The following is a 21955-nucleotide window of genomic DNA, read 5'->3' as shown; positions in this document are numbered from 1 at the left end:
CAAATAGTTTCCATCCTCTCCCACATCTTCTCCTTCTTTATTTATCTGCGAAAGGGCAAGGTTCGCATATAACTGTGTAACCATAACCTGATTCACACTTTGTTCAATTGATTGTTGAACATAAGAAAAAAGACAAGGAAGACATAAGGCAATCATTAATACAGCAATTAGAGCTATTAAAATAAACCCTGCAATATTTTTGACCCACAGTCCAAAATTCCTGAGCCATGAAGACAGACCAAAAGTGGTTCGGTTGATGCGCTGGAGGGAAGGGATGCCATCCAGAGGGACCTTGACATGCTTGTGAGGTGGGCTGATGTCAACCTTATGAAGTTTAACCAAGCCAAGTGCAAGGTCCTACACCTGGGTCGGGGTAATCCCAGGCACTGCTACAGGTTGGGCAGAGAAGAGATTCAGAGCAGCCCCGCGGAGAAGGACTTGGGGGTGTTGGTTGATGAGAAACTGAACATGAGCTGGCAGCGTGCGCTCGCAGCCCAGAAAGCCAACTGTATCCTGGGCTGCATCAAAAGAAGCGTGACCAGCAGGTCAAAGGAGGTGATCTTGCCCCTCTACTCTGCTCTTGTGAGACCTCACTTGGAGTATTGTGTACAGTTCTGGTGTCCTCAACATAAAAAGGACATGGAGCTGTTGGAGCAAGTCCAGAGGAAAGCCACGAGGATGATAAGAGGGCTAAGAGCACCTCCCGTATGAAGACAAGCTGAGGAAGTGGTTCCGAGTTACCAGCTGGGCTTAAACCATGACAGTTCTTTGTGGAAATCCTACAGCACCCGGGATTCCCAGGCAGTCTCCCATCAAAGTACTAACTGAGCCCGACCCTGCTTAGCTTCCGAGATCAGACGAGATCGGGCGTTTTCAGGGTGGCGTGGCTCCCAGTCCCATCCTTTCCTTCACAGCTGCCAAGAGCCACCTCCAAAGGCTGAGGGCTCACTTCTCTTTTGCAATCGCTTTGTCAATTCCTCCTTCCCTAGCAAGTGATCCCAGCTGCTTGGCTTCCCTCCCTTCTAGTTCGTGACCGTCGGCCTCATTGTCTCAGCATCGGAGCAACCATGTGACAATGTGCTCCCCTAGAAGATGGGTGAAATCTTTTTGCATATTCTGCAGCTCGGTCGAGGTCCGGAGTTGAGAGGTCACCTCTTCTTCTTCGTCTTCCTCTGATTCACGTAGTAATAACTCCTGTTCAGATTCTGTCCCCTGTAGTAAGTGCATTGGGTCTTCATCTTTCTTCACTGCCTGGCTAGCTCAGTCAGTAGAGCATGGGACTCTTAATCCCAGGGTCATGGGTTCGTGACCCACGTTGGGCGCCACAAAGAACACTAAACCAGCAAATACTGGCTTTAAGTAAGGTATGACATGCTGAAACTCCAAGACCAAGTGCAACAACTCTGAGAGCAAATAAATAAACATTGTGAGGAGTGACTATTAATCTGAAACAATGAATGCTTATCACAAATACAATGAGAAACACCCTGGTCAGATCTGCCATTATCTCAACCCTTCGTGCCCCACGTTGGGCACCACAAAGAACTGTCGTGGTTTAAGCCCAGCCGGTAACTCAGAACCATGCAGCTGCTCGATCACTCCCCCATTTCTTCCTCCCCCCCCTCCTGGAGGGATGGGGAAGAGAATCAAAAGAATGTAACTCCCATGGGTTGAGATAAGAACAGTCAAGTAACTAAGGTAGAATACAAAACCACCACTACCAATAATAATAATGATAAGGGAAATAACAAGGGGAGAGGATACAATTGCTCACCACCTGCCAACTGATACCCATCCTGTCCCAAGCAGCAATCTGGGCCTTCCGGGTAACTCCCCCCTGTTTATATACTGGGCATAACGTGCTGTGGTATGGAGTACCCCTTTGGCTAGTTTGGGTCAGGTGTCCTGTCTCTGCTTCCTCCCGGCTTCCCCTCCTCCCTGGCAGAGCATGAGACTGAGAAAGTCCTTGGTCAGAATAAACATTACTTAGCAACAACTAAAACCATCGGCGTTATCAGCGTTGTTCCCAGGCTGAAAGTCAAAAACACAGCACTGCACCAGCTACTAAGAAGGAGAAAAAATGACTGCTGTAGCTGAACCCAGGACAAGGACACAGGGTCCCACAAAACCACCATTAAATTTTTGCTTCCAGCTACAGAAGATTGCTATTAAAAGTAAGTAGGCATAGAAATTAAACTGCGCTTTGGGCGGACATTAGGAAGTTCTTGTGCTATCATTCCATCTTCTTGCCTATCCTGAGTATGAACCAAGAAGCTTCTCTCTGATATTAGCAGCCCAGAATTTGTTATTATCAAAAAAATTTAATCCTTTTTATCAGTTATTCTTTTTAGATGTGGTCTACTAGCTATAGAAGGCATCTGGAAATCAATAAATCCTGGGTTTGGAGATTAATTTCTGCCAGACTCATTCTATGTATCAATAGGCAGGCTATTTATGACTCTTAACTGGTTTCTGTTGACTTTAACTGGATTTATGATTGAACACCTAAATACCCAGCCATCACTAATCTCTGTCTCAGTTATCATAAAATATAAAAATTTATGCCTGCCTCCTGCAATATTGTGGGATTTGTATACATAATTTTATCAATCTGCTTTGAGATCCTTTGAATATATAATTGTTATAATTATTCAGATTTCTGATGAGATAGTGCAAGCCTCCATAGTTCCACAAGCAGCAGCATTTTATATCAAATAAATTCAAAAGGATAATAATGAAATTGAAATGAACTAATGGAATAATGAAATTCTTCTAGGACTTTGGGACACATTTCCTTGTTGTTACATGGTGTAGTCTTTCCATCATCACAAGCCAAAGCAAAATCGAACCAGTGAAAGCTTTGCCTGACATCCTTTGGCAGACTGAAAGTTAACTCATTTTCAGATTAATTTAAATATGAAATTGAATTAACCAAGCTAAAAATACTTCTGCAGTACTGCACTGATGGAAAGCACTAAACATTTTTATGCCAGATAGTCTAAGGAAGAATGGACAGCAAACTCTGAGAAAATTATAACCCTTTTTTTTGCTGTTGCCATGGAAATGTAGCTACAAACACTTGTGTTTAGACTTTACAGTCCTCATTAAATACAGCTTGTCAGTTGTTTTTATAAAACATAAACCCTTTCGACTCCACAGATGTAGAACAGTTCCTAACAAGGAGAAAGTAAAAGGTGACTGTTACAAATGGGATCTGTGCAGTGCCTCATCAGTCCTCAAAATAACAAGGCAAAGCCATTATGGAGGCCTCATTCTAATTTAAACATCCATTTATTTATGCTAACATCAATGTGTTTCTTGGGTGATTTTGTTTAGATTCTGTGCCTCTTAACCCATATGACTGTACTCCCAAAGTATGTGGATACAGTCATGCAACCAACTCAATTCCCTCACTGCATTACTTGCTTTGCTATGAGGAAAGACAGTACAATCTCTAATCCATGTTTAAAATGAGATTTTTATTTTAAGTGACCTTTTCCTACCCCTTTTGTATCTTTGCATGCCTGAGGGATTCCCTTTGGAGTTCTAATAAATAGAACATCAGTCTTTATTCTGTGTGTTAGACAGCTCTATGTTCCTGTTACTGTTCAAACAATGCGAGCTGAACAGGCAGTTATGGTTGGATTTAGAAGCTGTGAAAATGCAGCACTGATTTTAGGCATTTCCAAGAAGGTAAAAGTGTGGAGTTTAGCCTTTCAGGGAAAAAAAAGACATGTCTTTTGGACATGTATTTGCATGTCCAAAACACAGGCATGTAAATGACTTTAAACAACTTCATGTAAATGAAACACACTTTCATCAGTTGCCACTCAAAGATCATATACCTGAGATGCATTTCTGATCACCTAATTAAAATTGGTCTGCTGCCTTTTTCTTTCCAATGTGCAACACAGTAAATCTGCTTTTCATAAACAAACCTGTGCATTTCTGCATATGCACAAGAAAAAGCTGAATATAATGGGATTATTCATATTCATTATTCATGGGATTATTCATATTCATTATTCCCGCATGACATCCTTGTCTCTAAATTGGAGAGACATCAATTTGATGGATGGACCACTCGGTGGATAAAGAACTGGCTCGATGGCCGCATGCAAAGAGTTGTGGTAAATGGCTCGATGTCCAGTTGGAAACCTGTAACGAGTGGTGTCCCCCAGGGATCGGTGTTGGGACCGGTCCTGTTCAACATCTTTGTCGGCGACATGGACAGTGGGATTGAGTGCGCCCTCAGCAAGTTTGCCGACGACACCAAGCTGTGTGGTTCGGTTGATACGCTGGAGGGAAGGGATGCCATCCAGAGGGACCTTGACACGCTTGTGAGGTGGGCCGATGCCAACCTCATGAAGTTTAACCAAGCCAAGTGGAAGGTCCTACACCTGGGTCGGGGCAATCCCAGGCACAGCTACAGGTTGGGCAGAGAAGAGATTCAGAGCAGCCCTGTGGAGAAGGACTTGGGGGTGTTGGTTGATGAGAAGCTTAACATGAGCTGGCAGTGTGCGCTTGCAGCCCAGAAAGCCAACTGTATCATGGGCTGCATCAAAAGCAGCGTGACCAGCAGGTCAAAGGAGGTGATCCTGCCCCTCTACTCTGCTCTCGTGAGACCTCACTTGGAGTATTGTGGACAGTTCTGGTGTCTTCAACATAAAAAGGACATGGAGCTGTTGGAGCAAGTCCAGAGGAGGGCCACGAGGATGATAAGAGGGCTGGAGCACCTCCCGTATGAAGACAGGCTGAGAGACTTGGGGCTATTCAGCCTGGAGAAGAGAAGGCTGCGTGGAGACCTCATAGCAGCCTTCCAGTATCTGAAGGGGGTCTACAAGGATGCTGGGGAGGGACTCTTCCTTAGGGACTGTAGTGGTAGGACAAGGGGCAATGGGTTCAAACTTAAACAGGGGAAGTTTAGATTGGATATAAGGAAGAAGTTCTTTACAGTGAGGGTGGTGAAGCACTGGAATGGGTTGCCCTGGGAGGTTGTGGATGCTCCATCCCTGGCGGTGTTCAAGGCCAGGTTGGACAGAGCCTTGGACCACATGGTTTAGGGCAAGGTGTCCCTGCCCATGGCAGGGAGGTTGGAACTAGATGATCTTAAGGTCCTTTCCAACCCTTACTATTCTATGATTCTATGATTCTATAAACCTAAATTAATCACTGGTTTGCTGTATCAAAGCCAATGTTCCTAATCCAAAGGAATTACCCAGAGTAGATTTAAGATTACAGGAGAAACTCATCTGGTTGGAGTTGAATGATTTTGAAAATCAGGATGTCCTGACACCTTGGAAATTATTTAAGGATAACTCACATTAAGGAGTTCTGGAAGGAAAATGGCACCTGGACCTACCTGGGTGTTTTCCACAATTGCAATTTCCACTGTTGATAAGGCACAATGTCCTAGAGACTGATTCTCCAAATCTTTGATAATTGCTGAACTGGCTGTGTCTAGCACAGAGCTGTCTACAAATAGGATAAACTTATCAAAGACATTTATAATTCTTTTGCAAAAGCATGACAGCTGGTCTAAGAACATGAAATTAAGCTCACTCCTCTTAATTGCTGCTAAATAATTAGAGCATCTACTTTGCTACAAGCATATTTCTGTATTCTTGATTCTGTGTATTTGTCTGTATTTGTCTATATTTGTTTACTGACCGTTCACTTCAATTTTGTTACTGCCAATGATAGTAAGGTGCTAGATGTGGCACCTCTGCTGAGCCTGCTAGAAGGGAAAAAATTCTCTCTTCTGGGACAGTTCCGTGCCTATTTTCCATAATACCTATGTGTCTTTCAGAGGCTTGTAAGGATTGCATTTCTCGTGGTTTAAGCTCAGCCGGTAACTCAGAACCATGCAGCCGCTCGCTCACTCCCCCACTTCTTCCTCCCCCCACTCCCGGAGGGATGGGGAGGAGAATCCAAAGAATGTAACTCCCACGGGTTGAGATAAGAACAGTCCAGTAACTCAGGTACCATAAAAAACCACTACTACCACAACTAATTATAATAATTATAAGGGAAATAACAAGAGCAGAGAATACAATTGCTCACCACCCGCCCACCAATACCCAGCCCAACCCGAGCAGTGATCTGGGCCTTCCGGGTAACTCCCCCAAGTTTACATACTAGGCATGACATGCTGTGGTACAGAATACTCCTTTGGCTAGTTTGGGTCAGGTGTCCTATCTCTGCTTCCTCAAGACTACCCCTCCTCCCTGGCACAACATGAGACTAAGAAAGGCCTTGATCGGAGTAAACATCACTTAGCAACAACTAAAACCATCGGTGTTATCAGCGTCGTTCCCAGGCTGAAAGTCAAAAGCACAGCACTGCACCACCTACTAAGAAGGAGAAAAAATGACTGCTACAGCTGAACCCATGACAGCATCTGCCCCTTATTCCATACCATTCGCGTCATGCTCAGATCCCACACATTTCAATATACCATGGCTTTTGTCTCATATAAATATACACACACACACACAGAGATATGATTCCTTAGTCTATGGGCCAATCCCTATAAAATTGATAAATTCATACAGTCCATAATGTCAGGCTCCACCTCTTGCAACAGTATTTCAGGGCAGGAGATAGAGTGTGTAGTGTTGGATTGTTGCCTGCTAACAACACCACCGAACAGGTCTGGTCACTGCTGAGCTCGTCTGGTTTCATCAAAGTTCATTCTTTGTTGGGGTGATGATCAGAGGGAAGTCAGGCTCAGTTGTTGGTGACCTGAAGACAACTAGCTGGTGGACTATAAAAGTGTTATATAACAGGCAACAGCATATAACTGAGTTCATTGGCTGTTTCCCCCAAAATTAAATCCCCTTGGGGTACACATGAGACTTCCCCAACTTCCCACATGTCGTGGTTTAAGCCCAGCTGGTAACTCAGAACCACGCAGCCGCTCACTCACTCCCCACCTTTCTTCCCCCCCCTGCTCTCAGAGGGATGGGGAGGAGAATCGAAAGAATGCAACTCCCACAGGTTGAGATAAGGGCAGTCAAGAAACTAAGGTATAATACAAAACCACTACTGATACCACCAATAATAACAATAAGAGAAATAGCAAGGGGAGAGAATACAACTGCTTACCACGCGCCGACTGATACCCAGCCTGACCCGAGCAGTAATCTGGGCCTTCCGGGTGACTCTCCCCAGTTTATACACATGCTGTGGTATGGAATACCCCTTTGACTAGTTTGGGTCAGGTGTCCTGTCTCTGCTTCCTCCTGGCTTCCCCTTCTCCCTGGCAGAGCATGAGACTGGGAAAGTCCTTGGCCAGAGTAAACATTAGCAACAACTAAAACCATCGGTGTTATCAGAACTGTTACCAGGCTGAAAGTCAAAAGCACAGCACTGCACCAGCTACTAAGAAGGAGAAAAATGACTGCTGTAGCTGAACCCAGAACACTGCATTACCCACCAAGTATATCCAGGTCCCTGAGCAAAAGCAACCCCACGAGTGGGTTTGCCTTTACCTGAAGCAGGAATGACCCAGACTGTCTTCCACAACAAATTCTTTATGTGCACCACAGGAACTTTATCACTCTCCACAGTACGTAAAAGTTCTGACTGGGCCGGGCCAGCCCTGTTGGCAGATCCCCTACTGTTGACCAACCAGGTGGCTTTTGGTAAATGTGTATCCCAGTGTTTGAAAGTCCCACCACCCATTGCTCTCAGGGTAGTTTTTAACAGCCCATTGTACCGTTCGATTTTCCCAGAGGCAGGTGCATGGTAGGGGATGTGATATACCCACTCAATGCCATGCTCATTGGCCCAAGTGTCTATGAGGTTGTTCCGGAAATGAGTCCCATTGTCTGACTCAATTCTCTCTGGGGTGCTGTGTCGCCACAAGACTTGTTTCTCAAGGCCCAGGATAGTGTTCCGGACAGTGGCGTGGGGCACAGCGTATGTTTCCAGCTATCTGGTGGTTGCTTCAACCATGGTAAGCACATGGCCCTTGCCTTGGCGGGTCGGTGGGAGTGTGATATAGTCAATCTGCCAGGCCTCCCCATACTTGTACTTCAGCCATCGTCCTCCATACCAGAGAGGCTTTAACTGCTTGGCTTGCTTATTTGCAGCACGTTTCACATTCGTGAATAACCTGGGCAATAGTGTCCATTGTTAAGTCCACCCCTCAATCACGAGCCCAACTATATGTTGCATCTCTGCCTTGATGGCCTGAGGTGTCACGGGCCCATGGGGCTAAAAATAATTCACCCTTATGTTGCCAGTATAAATGCATTTGAGACACTTCAATCTTAGCAGCTTTATCCACTTGCTGGTTGTTCTGGTGTTCCTCAGTGGCCCGACTCTTGGGTACATGAGCATCTACGTGGCGTACCTTCACCACCAGGTTCTGCACCCGAGCAGCGATATCTTGCCACAATGCAGCAGCCCAGATGGGTTTACTTCTGCGTTGCCAGTTGCTCTGCTTCCATTGCTGCAACCACCCCCACAGGGCATTTGCCACCATCCATGAGTCAGTAGAGAGGTAAAGTACTGGCCATTTTTCTCGTTCAGCAATGTCCAAGGCCAGCTGGATGGCTTTCACCTCTGCAAACTGACTCGATTCACCCTCTCCCTCAGCAGTTTCTGCAACTTGTCCCAGGGGACTCCACACAGCTGCCTTCCATCTCTGATGCTTTCCCACAATACAGCAGGACCCATCAGTAAACAAGGCATATTGCTTTTCACTCTCTGACAGTTCATTATATGGTGGGGCCTCTTCAGCACGCGTCACCTCCTCTTCTGGTGACATCCCAAAATCTTTGCCCTCTGGCCAGTCCATGATGACTTCTAGAATTCCTGGACGACTGGGATTTCCTATTCGAGCTCGTTGTGTAATTAGTGCGGCCCACTTACTCCATGTAGCATCAGTTGCATGATGTGTAGAGGAGACCCTGCCTTTGAACATCCAGCCCAGCAAGGGCAACCAGGGAGCCAGGAGGAGCTGTGCTTCAGTGCCACTCACTTCTGAAGCAGGTCAAACCCCTTCATAGGCTGCCAGTATCTCTTTTTCAGTGAGAGTGTAGCTGGTCTCAGATCATCTGTATCCCCGACTCCAAAAGCTGAGGGGTCGACCTCGAGTCTCCCCTGGAGCTTTCTGCCAGAGGCTCCAGGTAGGACCATTCTCCCCGGCTGCAGTGTAGGTCATTTTTCACATCTGGCCCGGGCCAGAGTGGTCCAAGGGCTACTGCATGAACTATTTCTCAGTTAATTTGTTCAAAGGCTTGTTGTTGCTCAGGGCCCCATTTGAAATTATTCTTCTTCCGGGTCACGTGGTAGAGAGGGCTTACAATCAGACTGTAATTTGGGATGTGCATTCTCCAGAACCCCACAACACCTAAGAAAGACTGGGTTTGTTTCTTTCTTGTTAGTTGGTGGAGACATTGCTGTTGTCTTGTTGATCACGTCTGTGGGGATCTGGCGGCGTCCATCTTGCCATTTTATTCCCAAAAATTGAATCTCCTGTGCAGGTCCCTTGACCTTACTCTGTTTTATGGCAAAACCGGCCTTCAGCAGGATTTGGATTATCTTCCTCCCTTTCTCAAAAACTTCTTCCTCTGTATCACCCCACACGATGATGTCATCAATGTATTGCAGGTGTTCTGGAGCTTGCCCCTGTTCCAGTGCAGTCTGTTTCAGTCCATGTCAGATGGTGGGGCTGTGTTTCCACCCCTGGGGCAGTTGGTTCCAAGTGTACTGGACGCCCCTCCAAGTAAAAGCGAACCGTGGCCTGCGCTCTGCTGCCAAAGGGATTGAGAAGAATGCATTGGCAATATCAATTGTGGCATCCCACTTGGCTGCCTTTGACTCCAGTTCATATTGAAGTTCTAGCATGTCCGGTATGGCAGCACTCAATGGTGGTGTGACTTCGTTCAGGCCACGATAGTCTACTGTTAGTCTCCACTCTCCCTTAGACTTTTGCACTGGCCATATGGGGCTATTAAAGGGTGAGCGGGTCCTGCTGATCGCTCCTTGTCTCTCCAGCCTACGGATCAGCTTATGGATGGGAATCAGGGAGTCTCGGTTGGTGCAGTATTGCTGCTGGTGCACTGTTGTGGCCGCGATTGGCACTCGTCGTTCTTTGACCTTCAGCAATCCCACAACAGAAGGATCCTCTGAGAGACCAGGCAAGGTGGACAGCTGCTTAATTTTCTCTGTCTCCCAGCCACCTATACCAAAAGCCCATCAGTACCCTTTTGGGTCTTTGAAGTACCCTCTCCTGAGATAGTCTATGCCAAAGATGCATGGAGCCCCTGGACCAGGCATAATGGGGTGCTTTTGGCACTCCTTCCCAGTCAGGCTGATTTCAGCCTCCAGTACAGTCAACTCTTGGGATCCTCCTGTCATTCCAGAAATACACGTTCCACCACTTGAGAGTTTGATCGCATCAGGGTACACTGTGCGATGGTATCTTCTTGAGCCTTGTACTCCTGTGGGACTGATGTGCCAGGCCATCTGATCCACACAGTCCAGTAAACCCGGTTGTCCCTCTCCTCCACTGTGGCATATGAAAGGCATGGGCTCAGAGCATCTTCATGCAGCAAATCACTTTATTGCCTATTGCCCTAGCTTTTATACCATTCTAGCAAAAGCTGTCTGTAGCCTATTGCTCTAACTCTTATACCAAGCTCTTTTATCATATCATGTTTAGTTCCTGGTTTACAGTTTTGTTTTTTCAACTTTCTTCGTTGTTTCACAAACAGTTCCAAAATAACCAGTTCCTTATCTTTCTGTTCTCCTGCTCCTGTCCAGCTGGGTTGCTCTGCTTGATTGCACAATGTACTTTGTTTCTTCTTTAACTCTTTCTTCTCCAGCCAAGCAGTTACTTCTCTTTGGAAATAATCAAATAGTTTCCATCCTCTCCCACATCTTCCCCTTCTTTATTTATCTGTGAAAGGGCAAGGTTCGCATATAACTGTGTAACCATAACCTGATTCACACTTTGTTCAATTGATTGTTGAACACAAGAAAAAAGACAAGGAAGACATAAGGCAATCATTAATACAGCAATTAGAGCTATTAAAATAAACCCTGCAATATTTTTGACCCACGGTCCAAAATTCCTGAGCCATGAAGACAGACCAAAAGCATCCCACCCCTGATTTAGCTGCAAGTCTTTGTTTAAATCTTTCAATTTTTGGATACTCTTATGAATCGATTTGAGTGGTCGCTTAGATTCATGCAACACATCCCATCAAAATTCTCGCACCCATGTTTAAATAACACAGACACAATCACACTCTTGCTCAGCCTCCTCCATGTCCATATATCTGCTCATTAGTTTTATCAAATGTGCAAGGCCCCGCAACTGCTCTACTGACTGAGCTAGCCATTACAATTTAAAAAGTACAAGATAAATGCTGCTTTCCATAGTCTACCTTGTGGGGAGTCTTGATCCTGGTTCCCCCATTTTTTTTTTTTATTTTTTTTTTTTTAGTTAACATGTCTTTGAGGGAGCCTGGTGCCCAGACAACTGGGCATGCCACCGCTACCCCCATGTCCCCTCGCTTAAGAGCTTCCCTCCTGCAGTCCTGCCATCGGTCTTCCGGACCCCACCTCTGCTTCCCTGTAAATGTCTGTAACTCAGCAGGGGAAGGAAACAAGCCCGGCTCCTTCTCCGGATCTACAAAACTAGGATCAAAGGGGTCCGTAGGGTCATTAGGATCATCAGGGTTATCAGGGTCATCACCCAACTCAGCTGTTTCTGATAGAGGCGCTTGCGCTGCGAGGATTGTCATGATTGGTGGCAAGGACTGCGATGACAAAGGAGGCACAGACGGGGAGACAGAAGGGGGCGTGGGGGGGGGCAGCTGGTGATGAGGCTTCAGGAGATTTTACCCCCTCACAAGCATCAGTAGCTTCCATAGACATGACAGCATCTAGACATGATGGCATCAGCGGCAGCGCTAGTCTGTACCTGGCGAAGAGTGGCCAGGATCTGCCACCAGGTTGCCAAATGCTTCCCTGCTGTGGGGTCCCCGTTTGAAGCAGCATCATGCAGCCATTTATCAACAATTTGCCAAGTGGGGATTTGGAAAGTGCAGCCACCTGGAAAATCAGGCACTTTATCATGGATCTATTCTAACAAAGTCACAAGTTGAGTACCCGATACAGGCCGATGCTGAGTTTCAAGCAGACTGCACATTACTTCCAGACTGCGCTGCTGATCTCAGGGTAACTGTGATGGTGTTCCCCATTGCATTCTCAGCCGCTTACCTTCTGTCCTGCAGAATGGTAATTATGGTGCACCTCAAGCTTCCTTTCAGCTCTGTTTCTTGAGCTTCCTTTCATCTCCGTTTCTCGAGCTTCCTTTCAGCTCCGTGGTCCACTTGCCTGAGTGACACATAACATCGTCCTTGTAGGGAAACCTTTTCTTCACAGTTGCTAAGAGCCGCCTCCAAAGGCTGAGGGCTTGTTTCTCTATCGCAATCGCTTTATAAGTTCCCCCTTCCCTAGCAAGTGATCCCAGCTGCTTGGCTTCCCTACCTTCTAGCTCGTGACCATCGGCCCCTGCTCGGTCGAGGTCCATGGGACAAAGGTCCCTTCCAACCCAAACTAGTCTGTAATTCTATGATTCTTTTTGTGTTAACAGCACCTAAACTGCTCTCCTAACCTAGAGCTTATGCCTAGCTCTAAAAGAGACAGTGTCTAAAAACATTCCTTTGTTTAGTTTACATGCTTGTCTGCATTGAACATGGTCTCAAAATAGAGAACTGACTTCTGTTTCCTAAGGCTTAAGATCTATAATTGTTCAAACACTTCAATACAAAACAAGGGAGAACTACCCAGCTGTATCTTACCTTCTACGGATAAAGAAATAGCTCATGTCCTTGAATCCATCTGGAACATATGATCTGAAGGTTGGCTTGGAGGCTGTATGAGGATTTTATGTTGTATCTCAGCATTTGGTGTGGAAGGGTGTCATGATTTAACCCCAGCTGGCAACTAAGCACCACACGGCTGTTTGCTCGCTCCTCCCCAGTGCCCAGTGGGATGGGGAAGAGAACTGGGGGGGAAGAGTGTGAAGTAGACAACAAATGGATTGCTTAGAGGGGCTGAGACCTTGTTGGTCTAACTCAGTGAGTTTCCCTGATGTGAACAATGTACATTCTTTTCTTTCTATATTTTAATACAGCGTTGCTTAATTTTTCAAAATGAAACCTACTTGGAAATAAATACTCCAGTTTTTACAGTTGTATGTGCATTAAACAGCTCCTAAATCACTTTTGTGTCCCACACTAGACGTAGCTGTCTTTATGGTCAAAATATAGCCAAACTCTACCTTTGTTTCTATGCCAATTTAAGTGGGATTTTCTAGACACAGTGGACAACTTTCATGTGTTCGCAGCTTATGCAATACGGTAGCATTTGGTAAATGTAAGTTGAATGGTGGTGTCAGGATCATATGGCTCGACATGCATGGGGAATCCCAAAGGACCTGCTAATTGCTTGGTCAAAAATGTGTGTCTCTTCTCATGAGGGATAGTAGAGGTCCAACAATGTTTTGCAGAATTGTTCTGAGGAGTAAGCATTAAGAAAGCCTCTAACTCAATACAATGTATCCCCATTCATATGAAAGTGGAGACAAGCCATGTAAGGGTTAACATTTGGAACGGTAGTAATATTTAGAAAACAGCTTAGGAAAGCACTGTTACATTAAATGTCAGTAATGTAGCACTTCGGATTGTAGCACTATGTTTCTGTACCTACTTTTTCTTTTTTCTCAGGAGTTTTTGTTACAGATTGGAGCAAATGACAAGTATCCATTAAAACTCATTTAGCCTTCACATTATGAATCCTTCTGCTGCTGTGGCATGAAGTAACTTTTGCCTCTCTTATAAACATATGGAAATGCACAACAAACTTTTTCTAATGTCTACAATACAATGAATATTGCTGTTAAAAACCACCTTCTGAGACATGATGCAAAGCAGCATGACCAATTCAAGCACAATGAATACATTGAGGAAACCATCATGCTGAAGACAACTAAGTATTTCAGAGTGAAAAAAAACTTCTTGTGATTAATCGAGGATCTTATTCTCTGGCTTACACCTCATTTTCATCAGTATAATAAGCCAGAGTTCAGAGGAGTTATTCCTGAATTATAACAATGTGAGAGGAATATAATATCAAATAGGTCATATTCTCTACTGACTTTTGCTTCACATCATGACTGCCTGGCATCTGTGCTGGCTTTAAAATATTTCCTGTTTCATGTAGGAGCTTTTTATACCATTAGTACTTGCTGTATAGGTGTTCTGGGTTCAGCTGTAACAGTTGTTTTTCTCCTTCTTAGTAGCTGGTGTAGTGCTGTGTTTTTGACTTTAGTCTGAGAACAGTGCTGATAACACACTGATGTTTTTAGTTGTTGCTGAGTAATGCTTACTCCGATCAAGGACTTTTCAGTCTCATGCTCTGCCAGTGAAGAAGGGCACAGGAAGCTGGGAGGAAGCAGAGACAGGACACCTGACCCAAACTAGCCAAAGGGGTATTCCATACCACAGCACGTCATGCCCAGTATATAAACTGGAGGGAGTTACCCGGAAGGCCCAGATCGCTGCTTGGGTTTGGCTGGGTATCAGTTGGTGGATGGTGAGCAATTGTATTGTTCATCACTTGTGTTTATTGTTTTCTTTTCCTTTTCCCCCTTTTAGTTTTATATTCTCTGCCCTTGTTATTTCCCTTATCATTATTATTAGTGGTGGTGGTAGTAGTAGTTTTGTGTTATACCTTAGTTACGGGACTGTTCTTATCTCAACCCGTGGGAGTGACATTCTTTTGATTCTCCTCCCCATCCCTCCAGGAGCAGGGGGGAAGAAGGGGAGGAGTGAGTGAGCAGCTGCTTGGTTCTGAGTTACCAGCTGGGCTTAAACCACGACAATAGGGATGTGTTAGGAATTGGTCCATCGTGGCCCACCCCGATCGTCTACAATGAGGAACTGGTCCATGGTGGCCCACTCCCGATACTCCACTAACTTTTTCTATTTTTCTGGAAGCGTTTACTGAGGTGACGACGAAGAAGGAAGGGGAGGAGGAAAATCTCCACAAATGGAGATGATTAGTTCAACTCGGAGATGGTCCACACATGGACCACGCAGTGGCATGTGTTGGACAGGTCTAACAATGTGGAATTGGTCCATGGTGGACCACCCTGATCGTTTAAAATGAGAACCAACAAGGCCACTCCTCCTGGCACAGGCTGGCCCTCTGAGTCAGGATGAGTCTGCACTTTTTAACAGATAAAAAGCCCAGGGTTCGGGAGAGATGAGGAGGCAGATCCAACTACCATCGAGGTCGATGTTACCTCCACAGGGATGCCCACTAAAGTAGTGCCTGCCACCCCGTCTCTTCACGATGCACCTCGGAGCTGGCCTCTTGGTCATTGGACAAGTGTGTGGGTCGGTAAGAATCTGTGCCTAACCTATATTTGGTAGCCTTTCATTATCTCTCTCTAGCCTGTTATATCTCTGGATTTTTTTAACTATTTTAGATCTTGTAATAAACTTTTTAGCAGTTTTGTGTGTGTGTGTGCGTGGCTTATGTTCTTCGATCCCTGGAACAAGGGGAGAGGAAAATTAATCACAGTCTAAATTAAATCCCTTTGGGATGAATTTAGATATGGCTAAGAGGACTTCTAAAAATATCTTAACTAACATGCTTTACATGTATATTGTGAAAAAAAGAACATTTTAATATATGTTTGCAGGTAAAGGTGATCTATAGATTGAGTGTGCATTTACAGGATCACCTCAAGAAAACAGTGTATTTTCTTGTCTGTCACCACTCCAGTCTTTGACATTGTCCATTGTTACCTAAGGTGGTCTAAAACCACTTCTTTTCCTTTGCAGTCCACACATGTTCTTCTGTGTTGTAAACCCTGTTGAGAAGTAAAATACAATGATGAACTTGATTTTGCTCTTTTTTGACATTAGTAGACCACAAGCAGATACAGAACTAATTTAACAGACCCTTTTGCTGGGAAGCTGGGCAAATACCGTAAGTTTAATTTTCCAGAATGTTTCCAAAACATGAGTGACATGCCCTTTGCTTACTGTTTGAAGCATTAGAGCTCGTGTGCTCATCAGATGAGTCCCACTTACAAGGTATTTCAGAAGAATGGACAAGCTCAAGAAGCTTGGTAATTTTCTTTCTATTTCTGACTTATGTGCTGAAGATTTAAACTTATCTTCCCCATTTTTCTGACAAGCGAATAATTTTAACATAAAGACTTATGTACACTAGCAGCTTAAAAAAATAGCCTAACAAGGTTTATCTATCTCACCCTATATAAAGGGCCTGAAATCATCCCTACTTCCATATTAAAATACTGTCTCCTTCTGACTTTGTTTGACTAAGCAGTAACATTTGTTGTTCAAAACTACGTTGGGAAGTTTATCTATAGAACTAATGATGCATGTTTCTAAAATAGCCTGCGCATCTCTTCCCTGACATTTCTTACTGAGCATCAGTGAGCAGGCAGCTTTGTACTGACATCTGAAAGCAAGTCTACAGCAGCAGTGTGCAAAAGGCTATGGAACAAGCAGTCACATGGTTTCTATATTTTCTCTCTTTGTTTACTGTGTTCATAATGCCAAATGGCAAATTAAAAGAATGCCCTAATCCCAAAGAGTAAGGCATGGTATTTCTCCTTCCCACGTGGATGGTTGTGATTATCTTTGAGGAGGAAAGGCATTTATACTTGTTCTTTTGATATTCAGTTCTAGTCTCTTCTCTGGGAGGGCAAATAGTTTCTGAACTTTCTGCATAAACACTATATAATTTATAAAAATTGGATTATTTTAATGAAATGTTTGACTAAATTTACAAAGATTAGCACATGTGGTCTGTAAAACCTTTGGTTTTGAATGTAGGAGGAGACAAAGAAATGTGCCTTTTTAAAAAGGAGCTGAGAGGGTTGATGTTACCTTCTATTTGCTAAGAACTGCAGAGAAGACATCTTTGGTCAACACTGGCATATTACCTTTTTTCATCTTTTACTGCTCATGGTCATGAAATTCAATTCTTGATGCTCACCATTTTTTAGAAATGCTAATTTTTAGAACATGTTTTATAATACATATGATGTTACTAGAGCTGTAGGAAAACCTCTATTAGTTGCTACTAATAAAGGGCACATGATGTTTAGATTTAAAATTTATTTAAAATTTTAAACATTTAAAATACAGGGGAAAGAAATAAACTGGGATGTGGAGATGAGCTTCCTCCTGTCTGAATTTCTGTCCCTCATATGGCCCAGGGAAAAAAGTAACAGGGAGACAAAAAGACAGGCTCGTATTGAGATCTCCAGGTCCTGCCCTTGCTGCTAGTGATTTCTCAGGGCCAGAACTATGGAGTTGCAGCTTTCTTTACCTACAGTTAACAATGGGGTGATGATTTTTTGGTATCATTTCCGTTATCTTGGCATGGCCACAGTGCAATTTGCTTATATATTGTCCAGAAAGAAACAACATGAAGAAATCTAGTGCTTGGATATTGCTTTATTAATATTGCCACTTGAGCAGTATTGGGCTTTTTGGATGTTTGAGTCTCTCATTTCATGTCAGTATACATTAATGTAACCAAATCCATGCATGTTTTCTGCCTTCAGAGAAGCATCTAATTTGGATGCTGCAGTGCATATTTCTGATGACAGCCAAATACTTCAGCTGTAGATTTTTTTTTATTGTCATCACCTATATTGAAACTTGGGGGAGATGGAAATTACTTTATTGCTAAGTGTGGCCTGAATTAGTGTCAGGGTAGACAGGTGACTCAGGATACATACCCACAGAACTGTAGTCTACTTGTGGAATAGACTATAAGATGTGATTCTGTCATGAAAAGCATTCAGGAAATAAAAGAGGTATCTATGAAGTTGTTACCATGAGATAGCTAAGCCCCCATGGTTTTCTTTCAGTTTGTATCACTTATTAGTGAGCCTGTGGGAGCATTTACTGTATTTGGGAGGATAGAAGGTATAAGAGTAATCCATGTTCTTTAATTTTCAAATTCTTGTTTGGTAGAGTGATCATAGAATCACAGAATGGTTTGAGTTGGAAGGGACCTTAAAGATCATCTAGTTCCAACCCCCTGCCATGGGCAAGGACACCTTCCACTAGACCAGGTTGCTCAAAGCCCTGTCCAACCTGGCCTTGAAAACTTCCAGGGATTGGGCAGCCACAACTGATATTAGCTGATAATGTGGGATTAGTTTTCAATTAATAATTGTTTTATCTTAATTTCTTTAATTAGTATTATTTGCTAATTATTTTATATTTGGACATTCACATATCAACATCTAGTCAAGTAGTCCCTATAAGATCAAGGCTACCTAGTTTTTCCATTCAGTGATCTCCAAGCACAGGGCTCAAGATCTGACATAGCAAACAAGCACATTAAAAATACAAAAGAAAAAGGGTGTGTAAATACCCTTTTTTTACAGACTGCAAAGTGTGCACTGGTTGTAATAAGAACTGCTGGGGTTTTTTTTAGCAATATGACTTTAAGGACTTAGTCTGTATTCAATATCTAGAATATATACAGAAATACAAGCATCTGGAAGTAATTTTAAGGAGAAGGTAAATTCGTATCAAAATGCAATTTAATTTGTTACTTAAAGAAGTTCCAGTATTATTTTGAGTAGCTTTTCAAACAATATCAAAAATATGTCTATAAATACTTTTTTGCATTCATTTAATATCTTTTTCAGTGCACAAAACTCGATCTGCACATGCAGTTGGACAGTTCTGAGCTCCAAACACACTTTTAGCACACACAAAACATTTTTAAATCACCTTTGAAAATATGTGCAGTAGTTTTACTCTATGAAATATAGTACAGTTGTATTTGGACCACGTTGTGCACTCATGAATTCAGAAAGGTGAAGAAAACAATACTAAGACTGAAAATAAAGTTCCAGTACAGGTTACACAAGCCTGGAAACCATTTTCAAAGATATCGACATTACCAGTATTGACTTGAAGGGTCCTGGCTGGTTCTGCGAAGCACAGCAGCAATAAAATGGCAGTGTTTTGTTCAGTTTTTAAGTACAGCCTAATGAGTCACTGAAGCACCTATTAAACGCCAGAGGGTGCTTATGACTGGGAAGGAGAATGGTTATTTGTTATTCTAGCAGAGGGCAGTTACTGAAGTCAAATCCATTGTTGGGAATTAAAAGGCAGGCTTAGTATCATTGACATTTGTTTCATTTCGGTTGCAGGCTCCGTGATAAGATTGAACAGAAGCATAATACTTATGTTAAAAGGAATTTGACTTTGGGTTTTTTAATAATTGTGATGCCTCCTCCAAAATCTCTGCACCTTATGAGATCCCAAAATACAGAGAAGTACACAGTATAAATTGTTTTCAATATGTATTTTAACTAAGTGGCTCCAATCAACAGTGTTTATACTCAGAAATTTAGGATATTGTCTTCGGCTTTCATAATTTATTGTGCAAAGATTATATAGTAATTGTAAAACTAAAAGTAGGCTAGGTGTGTCTAATTCTTCACTTAAAATGAAGATGCTGACTAAAAACTGAAAAATTAGGGCTTTAGGTGGTAGAAACCCTCAGAGTCTTCTAGGAAGTATTTTCTGGGTCTTTGATAGCTCTCTCCTCTCTGAACTAACCTCCGTATTGTCCTACTTTTTTGATGCACAACAATCAGGAACTCTTAAGACATGTAAGAAGCAGGAACACTTTGGTGTTTTGTGGATGCATATTGCCCTGTTAGGATCCCAGCACATGCAGTAGAAGAGTAAGAACTGTAACTCCTTGGAGTTACCACAGCAACATTTTCAAGTCCAAATATTCAGGAAGGGGTTTTTTAATTGTTTCTATGAAATATTTTTTAAAAATCCTTATGTGTTTCTGTTGACATTTTTCTTGGAGGAAAAACTCTTTCCAAATACTTCTTTTAAGCATTGAGATAATTCTTTTAAGAAAACAAAAACCAGGCAAAGCTTTGCTAGTCCATTTTTCACACTGAATTCTTAGTCTCAATCTGCTTCAAAAATGCTATCAGTATAAAGGTTTATCTGGGTATAAGACAAAAAGGGGACTGCTGAAGACAGAAATATTAAAATCAATATATTTTTACCTGATAACAGTGGCTTTTTCTTGTATTTCTTGGATACTAACAAAAGAGGCCTGGAAGAGCAAAAAGAATTAAAAAGCACATAGCAAGCTAAGATTGAAAGTGATTTTATTTATATGCTGCAAAGGTTACTTATAAGCAGCACCAGACTACGGTAGTGCAGGTGATCCAGGTTAGTCTGTTTGGCTTATACCTGTTCTACAATGGTGTTATTTCACTGACTTTGGTGGGGCTACAAAACAGTGAAAATGAGGGGAGAATAATAGCTGTGAAGTCCTCCATGGGTTTTTATAGTAGCATAAGGAATACAGTGGGAATGAGCTACCTTAAGTTTCAGGTTCCTCTGCATATTCTTTTCTGCTAATAAGATATATTGCTGAAAACAACATAAAAACCTGAAAGATGATAAATTAACTTCTTAATTCAGATAGGTAAAACCAAATACAATTTTATTTTTTTCCTGGCAATACTAGGATGACATCTTCACTTTACAGCAATGGAACAAATACCACTCTCATTCAGTGGCATGTCTCCCCAAAAATTAGCCCTGTTATACTGAAGTTGATAACAGGAAAGGATTCTATAGATACGTAGCAAATAAAAGACAGATGAGGGACAATGTGGGCCCTCTCCGGAAGCTATCAGGAGAACTGGCTACCATGGATTTGGAGAAGGCTGAGGTTCTTAATGACTTCTTTGCCTCCATCTTCACTAGCAAATGCTCTGACCACACCACGAAAGTCTTGGAAAGCAGATGCGGGGACTGTGAAAATGAAGACCTTAGGCCCACTGTAGGAGAGGATCAGGTTCGAGATCATCTTAAGAACCTGAACATGCACAAGTCCATGGGACCTGATGAAATCCATCCACGGGTCAAGAAGGAGCTGGTGAATGAAGTTGCTAAACCACTGTCCATCATATTTGAAAAATCCTGGCAGTCAGGTGAAGTTCCTGATGACTGGAAGAAGGGTAATATAACCCCCATTTTCAAGAAGGGGAAGGTGGAAGACCCAGGGAACTACAGACCAGTCAGTCTCACCTCTGTGCCTGGCAAACTCTTGGAGCAGATTCTCCTGGAAAGCATGCTAAGGCACATGAAAAACAATGAGGTGGTTGGTGACAGCCAACATGGCTTCACTAAGGGGAAATCCTGCCTGACCAATTTGGTGGCCTTCTATGATGGAGCCACGGAACTGATAGACAGCGGCAGAGCAGTTGACGTCATCTACCCGGACTTGTGCAAAGCGTTTGACACTGTCCCGCACAACATCCTTGTCTCTAAATTGGAGAGACATCAATTTGATAGATGGACCACTCGGTGGATAAAAAACTGGCTCGATGGCCGCACGCAAAGAGTTGTGGTAAATGGCTCGATGTCCAGTTGGAAAACTGTAACGAGTGGTGTCCCCCAGGGATCGGTGTTGGGACCGGTCCTGTTCAACATCTTTGTCGGCGACATGGAAAGTGGGATTGAGTGCGCCCTCAGCAAGTTTGCCGATGACACCAAGCTGTGTGGTTCGGTTGATACGCTGGAGGGAAGGGATGCCATCCAGAGGGACCTTGACACGCTTGTGAGGTGGGCCGATGCCAACCTCATGAAGTTTAACCAAGCCAAGTGGAAGGTCCTACACCTGAGTTGGGGCAATCCCAGGCACTGCTACAGGTTGGGCAGAGAAGAGATTCAGAGCAGCCCTGCAGAGAAGGACTTGGGGGTGTTGGTTGATGAGAAGCTTAACATGAGCCGGCAGTGTGCGCTTGCAGCCCAGAAAGCCAACCGTATCCTGGGCTGCATCAAAAGAAGCGTGACCAGCAGGTCAAAGGAGGTGATCC

The 21955-nt window shown here is 43.5% G+C and overlaps 1 long non-coding RNA gene, 1 other non-coding gene and 1 pseudogene across 2 annotated transcripts; 1 reads left to right on the top strand and 2 right to left on the bottom strand.

Annotated features, from left to right (window-relative positions):
- Positions 1–776: 776 nt before the first annotated feature.
- On the bottom strand, positions 777–895 carry LOC115619305 (annotated as a pseudogene).
- Positions 896–1249: 354 nt separating this feature from the next.
- On the top strand, positions 1250–1322 carry TRNAK-CUU. The gene has a single exon. It is a non-coding gene; the product is annotated as a tRNA-Lys (tRNA).
- Positions 1323–1903: 581 nt separating this feature from the next.
- On the bottom strand, positions 1904–6327 carry LOC115619200. The gene is made up of 3 exons (XR_003994952.1): positions 6235–6327; positions 2059–2061; positions 1904–1925 (listed from the first exon to the last, which is right to left on the bottom strand). It is a non-coding gene; the product is annotated as an uncharacterized LOC115619200 (long non-coding RNA).
- Between the last annotated feature and the right edge of the window lie 15628 nt (positions 6328–21955).

Source organism: Strigops habroptila, chromosome W (assembly GCF_004027225.2).
Source record: "Strigops habroptila isolate Jane chromosome W, bStrHab1.2.pri, whole genome shotgun sequence".
NCBI lineage: Eukaryota > Metazoa > Chordata > Aves > Psittaciformes > Psittacidae > Strigops > Strigops habroptila.
This window is presented reverse-complemented; position numbering and strand designations above follow the sequence as displayed.